The sequence below is a fragment of the Rutidosis leptorrhynchoides genome, chromosome 7, assembly GCF_046630445.1.
Source record: "Rutidosis leptorrhynchoides isolate AG116_Rl617_1_P2 chromosome 7, CSIRO_AGI_Rlap_v1, whole genome shotgun sequence".
In the NCBI taxonomy this organism is placed as follows: Eukaryota; Viridiplantae; Streptophyta; class Magnoliopsida; order Asterales; family Asteraceae; genus Rutidosis; species Rutidosis leptorrhynchoides.
The window spans coordinates 279,678,568-279,685,165 of NC_092339.1; positions in this window are offsets into that span (position 1 = coordinate 279,678,568).

Below are 6,598 nucleotides of genomic sequence, written 5' to 3' on the forward strand. Positions count from 1 at the left end.
GATCCCAACTGTTTCCGAAATCAATAACACATGCTCGTAGCATGTCTTCAAGCGTTTGTATCGTCCTTTCGCTCTGCCCATCAGTTTGTGGATGATAGGAAGTACTCATGTCTAGACGAGTTCCTAATGCTTGCAGTAATGTCTTCCAGAATCTTGAAATAAATCTGCCATCCCTATCAGAGATAATAGAGATTGGTATTCCATGTCTGGAGACGACTTCCTTCAAATACAGTCGTGCTAACTTCTCCATCTTGTCATCTTCTCTTATTGGCAGGAAATGTGCTGATTTGGTGAGACGATCAACTATTACCCAAATAGTATCAAAACCACTTGCAGTCCTTGGCAATTTAGTGATGAAATCCATGGTAATGTTTTCCCATTTCCATTCCGGGATTTTGGGTTGTTGAAGTAGACCTGATGGTTTCTGATGCTCAGCTTTGACCTTAGAACACGTCAAACATTCTCCTACGTATTTAGCAACATCGGCTTTCATACCCGGCCACCAAAAATATTTCCTGAGATCCTTGTACATCTTCCCCGTTCCAGGATGTATTGAGTATCTAGTTTTATGAGCTTCTCTAAGTACCATTTCTCTCATATCTCCAAATTTTGGTACCCAAATCCTTTCAGCCCTATACCGGGTTCCGTCTTCCCGAATATTAAGATGTTTCTCCGATCCTTTGGGTATTTCATCCTTTAAATTTCCCTCTTTTAAAACTCCTTGTTGCGCCTCCTTTATTTGAGTAGTAAGGTTATTATGAATCATTATATTCATAGATTTTACTCGAATGGGTTCTCTATCCTTCCTGCTCAAGGCATCGGCTACCACATTTGCCTTCCCCGGGTGGTAACGAATCTCAAAGTCGTAATCATTCAATAATTCAATCCACCTACGCTGCCTCATATTCAGTTGTTTCTGATTAAATATGTGTTGAAGATTTTTGTGGTCGGTATATATAATACTTTTGACCCCATATAAGTAGTGCCTCCAAGTCTTTAATGCAAAAACAACCTCGCCTAATTCCAAATCATGCGTCGTATAATTTTGTTTGTGAATCTTCAATTGTCTAGACGCATAAGCAATCACCTTCGTTCGTTGCATTAATACACAACCGAGACCTTGCTTTGATGCGTCACAATAAATCACAAAATCATCATTCCCTTCAGGCAATGACAATATAGGTGTCGTAGTTAGCTTTTTCTTCAATAACTGAAACGCTTTCTCTTGTTCATCATTCCATTCAAATTTCTTCCCTTTATGCGTTAATGCAGTCAAGGGTTTTGCTATTCTGGAAAAGTCTTGGATGAACCTTCTGTAGTAACCAGCTAGTCCTAAAAACTGGCGTATGTGTTTCGGAGTTTTCGGGGTTTCCCACTTTTCAACAGTTTCTATCTTTGCCGGATCCACCTTAATACCTTCTTTGTTCACTATGTGACCGAGGAATTGAACTTCTTCCAACCAAAATGCACACTTTGAAAACTTAGCGTACAATTCTTCCTTCCTCAATACTTCTAACACCTTTCTCAAATGTTCACCGTGTTCTTGGTCATTCTTTGAGTAAATAAGTATGTCATCAATGAAAACAATGACAAACTTGTCAAGGTATGGTCCACACACTCGGTTCATAAGGTCCATGAACACAGCTGGTGCATTAGTTAAACCAAACGGCATGACCATAAACTCGTAATGACCGTAACGTGTTCTGAAAGCAGTCTTTGGAATATCATCTTCTTTCACCCGCATTTGATGATACCCGGAACGTAAGTCAATCTTTGAATAAACAGACGAGCCTTGTAGTTGATCAAATAAGTCGTCGATTCTCGGTAGTGGGTAGCGGTTCTTGATGGTAAGTTTGTTCAACTCTCGGTAGTCGATACACAACCTGAATGTACCATCTTTCTTTTTGACAAACAAAACAGGAGCTCCCCACGGTGATGTACTTGGTCGAATGAAACCACGCTCTAAAAGTTCTTGTAATTGGCTTTGTAGTTCTTTCATCTCGCTGGGTGCGAGTCTGTAAGGAGCACGAGCTATTGGTGCAGCTCCTGGTACAAGATCTATTTGAAATTCAACGGATCGCTGTGGGGGTAATCCCGGTAATTCTTTCGGAAATACATCGGGAAATTCTTTTGCAATGGGAACATCATTGATGCTCTTTTCTTCAGTTTGTACTTTCTCGACGTGTGCTAGAACAGCATAGCAACCTTTTCTTATTAGTTTTTGTGCCTTCAAATTACTAATAATATGTAGCTTCGTGTTGCCCTTTTCTCCGTACACCATTAAGGGTTTTCCTTTTTCTCGTATAATGCGAATTGCATTTTTGTAACAAACGATCTCTGCTTTCACTTCTTTCAACCAGTCCATACCGATTATCACATCAAAACTCCCTAACTCTACTGGTATCAAATCAATCTTAAATGTTTCGCTAACCAGTTTAATTTCTCGATTCCGACATATATTATCTGCTGAAATTAATTTACCATTTGCTAATTCGAGTAAAAATTTACTATCCAAAGGCGTCAATGGACAACTTAATTTAGAACAAAAATCTCTACTCATATAGCTTCTATCCGCACCCGAATCAAATAAAACGTAAGCAGATTTATTGTCAATAAGAAACGTACCCGTAACAAGCTCCGGGTCTTCCTGTGCCTCTGTCGCATTAATATTGAAAACTCTTCCGCGACCTTATCCATTCGTGTTCTCCTGGTTCGGGCAATTTCTAATAATGTGGCCCGGTTTTCCACATTTATAACAAACTACATTGGCATAACTTGCTCCGACACTACTTGCTCCGTCATTACTCGTTCCGACACCATTTGTTCCTTTCGTTCTATTAACCCCTGGTCCGTAGACCTCACACTTCGCCGCGCTATGACCATTTCTTTTACACTTATTGCAAAATTTGGTGCAGAACCCCGAGTGATACTTTTCACACCTTTGGCATAGCTGCTTCTGATTGTTGTTGTTGTTGCGGTTATTATTGTTGTTGGGATGATTGTTGTAGTTGCTGTTGTTGTTGTTGTTGTTGTTGTTGTTGTTGTTGTTGGGCCGTTTGTTGTAGTTGCGATTGATGTTGTGATTGTTGGGATAATTGTTGCGATTATTGTTGTAATTGCTGTTGTTGTTGTATTGGTGATTCTTATCACCGTTTTCCTCCCACTTTCTTTTGACTTGCTTCACATTGGCCTCTTCAGCAGTCTATTCTTTAATTCTTTCTTCAATTTGGTTCACTAGTTTGTGAGCCATTCTACATGCCTGTTGTATGGAGGCGGGCTCGTGTGAACTTATATCTTCTTGGATTCTTTCCGGTAATCCTTTCACAAACGCGTCGATCTTCTCTTCCTCGTCTTCGAATGCTCCCGGACACAATAGGCACAATTCTGTGAATCGTCTTTCGTACGTGGTAATATCAAATCCTTGGGTTCGTAACCCTCTAAGTTCTGTCTTGAGCTTATTGACCTCGGTTCTGGGACGGTACTTCTCGTTCATCAAGTGCTTGAATGCTGACCACGGTAGTGTGTACGCATCATCTTGTCCCACTTGCTCTAGATAGGTATTCCACCATGTTAACGCAGAACCTGTGAAGGTATGCGTAGCGTACTTCACTTTGTCCTCTTCAGTACACTTACTTATGGCAAACACCGATTCGACCTTCTCGGTCCACCGTTTCAATCCGATCGGTCCTTCGGTTCCATCAAATTCCAAAGGTTTGCAGGCAGTGAATTCTTTGTAGGTGCATCCTATACGATTTCCTGTACTGCCAGATCCAAGGTTATTGTTGGTATGTAGCGCAGCCTGTACTGCGGCTATGTTTGAAGCTAGAAAAGTACGGAATTCCTCTTCATTCATATTCACGGTGTGTCGAGTAGTCGGTGCCATTTCCTTCAAAATAGTCAAATGGAACAAGTTAATCATACAGAATATTAAGAGTAGTTAATAGTATTTCGTAGCATAATATGAACTCATTTATAAAAGCTTTTTCTTCATATTAGCCTTTTATAAGTTTAAATTCGGGTAGTACCTACCCGTTAAGTTCATACTTAGTAGCTAATATACAATTCAACTACTACAATTCTATATGAAAAACTGATTGTAATAATATTTCGCGTTCAAACTTTTATACAATATTTTACAAACTTACAATACCGCTTATTTTACATAAAGCATGAAATATAGCACACAATAACTTTGATACAAGATAGTTGTGAAGATAATTCTAGCTAGTACACAAGACGTTCAGCAAAGGCAATAAAGACACTAATTCATACGTCCAGAAACAAGTCATGCATTCTGGTTTTACTAGGACTACTTCCCATCCTTGGTCTTGTGGAACATAACCGTTATGGCCGTTGATAAGACAGCGTGTTGTAACGTCGTCAAAGGGACAAGGGTTACGTAATGACCAACAGTCTCGTAATAACCTAAAAACCTCATTTCTTACCCCAATTACCGACTCCGTCACTTGTGGGAACGTTTTGTTTAATAGTTGTAGCCCAATGTTCTTGTTCTCACTTTGGTGAGAAGCGAACATTACTAACCCGTAAGCATAACATGCTTCTTTATGTTGCATGTTATCCGCTTTTTCTAATTCACGAAGTCCTATATTCGGATATACTGAGTCAAAATAATTTCTTAACCCGTTGCGTAAAATAGCATTTGGGTTCCCCGCAATATATGCGTCAAAGTAAACACATCGTAACTTATGGATTTCCCAATGTGATATCCCCCATCTTTCGAACGAAAGCCTTTTATAAACCAAGGCATTCTTGGAACGTTCTTCGAATGCCTTACAAACTGATCTCGCCTTAAATAGTTGTGCCGAGGAATTCTGACCGACTCTAGACAAGATTTCATCAATCATGTCTCCGGGTAGGTCTCTTAAAATATTGGGTTGTCTATCCATTTTGTGTTTTTATACTGTAAAATAGACAAGAGTTAGATTCATAAAAAAATACTTATTAATACAAACAATTTTTACATATATCATAAAGCATAAGCACACTATATTACATATATTACACCACACGAATACAACTATCTTATTCCGACTCGCTCGTTTCTTCTTGTTCGGTTTTGGTTCGTTTTGCCAAGTTTCTAGGGATATATGATGTTCCCCTAATACGAGCCGTCGTTGTCCACATTGGTTTAGAAAAACCTGGTGGTTTAGAGGTTCCCGGGTCATTGTTACAACTTAAGGACTTCGGGGGTTGAAGATACATATAAAGTTCATCGGGGTTGGAATTAGATTTCTCTATTTTTATGCCCTTTCCCTTATTATTTTCTTTTGCCTTTTTAAATTCAGTTGGGGTAATTTCTATAACATCGTCGGAATTCTCGTCGGAATCCGATTCATCGGAGAATTGGTAATCCTCCCAATATTTTGCTTCCTTGGCGGAAACACCATTGACCATAATTAACCTTGGTCGGTTGGTTGAGGATTCTCTTTTACTTAACCGTTTTATTATTTCCCCCACCGGTTCTATTTCTTCTTCCGGTTCCGATTCTTCTTCCGGTTCCGATTCTTCTTCCGGTTCCGACTCTTCTTCCGGTTCCTCTTCGGGAACTTGTGAATCAGTTCACGAATCATTCCAATTTACATTTGACTCTTCATTATTATTAGGTGAGTCAATGGGACTTGTTCTAGAGGTAGACATCTATCACATAATATCAAACACGTTAAGAGATTAATATATCACATAATATTCATATGTTAAAAATATATAGTTTCCAACAAAAATGTTAAGCAATCATTTTTAAAGAAAACACGGTCGAAGTCCAGACTCACTAATGCATCCTAACAAACTCGATAAGACACACTAATGCAAATTTTCTGGTTCTCTAAGACCAACGCTCGGATACCAACTGAAATGTCCCGTTCTTATTGATTAAAAACGTTCCATATTAATTGATTTCGTTGCGAGGTTTTGACCTCTATATGAGACGTTTTTCAAAGACTGCATTCATTTTTAAAACAAACCATAACCTTTATTTCATAAATAAAGGTTTAAAAAGCTTTACGTAGATTATCAAATAATGATAATCTAAAATATCCTGTTTACACACGACCATTACATAATAGTTTACAATACAAATATGTTACATCGAAATCAGTTTCTTGAATGCAGTTTTTACAAAATATCATACAAACATGGACTCCAAATCTTGTGCTTATTTTAGTATGCAACAGCGGAAGCTCTTAGTATTCACCTGAGAATAAACATGCTTTAAACGTCAACAAAAATGTTGGTGAGTTATAGGTTTAACCTATATATATCAAATCGTAACAATAGACCACAAGATTTCATATTTCAATACACATCTCATACATAGAGATAAAAATCATTCATATGGTGAACACCTGGTAACCGACATTAACAAGATGCATATATAAGAATATCCCCATCATTCCGGGACACCCTTCGGATATGATATAAATTTCGAAGTACTAAAGCATCCGGTACTTTGGATGGGGTTTGTTAGGCCCAATAGATCTATCTTTAGGATTCGCGTCAATTAGGGTGTCTGTTCCCTAATTCTTAGATTACCAGACTTAATAAAAAGGGGCATATTCGATTTCGATAATTCAACCATAGA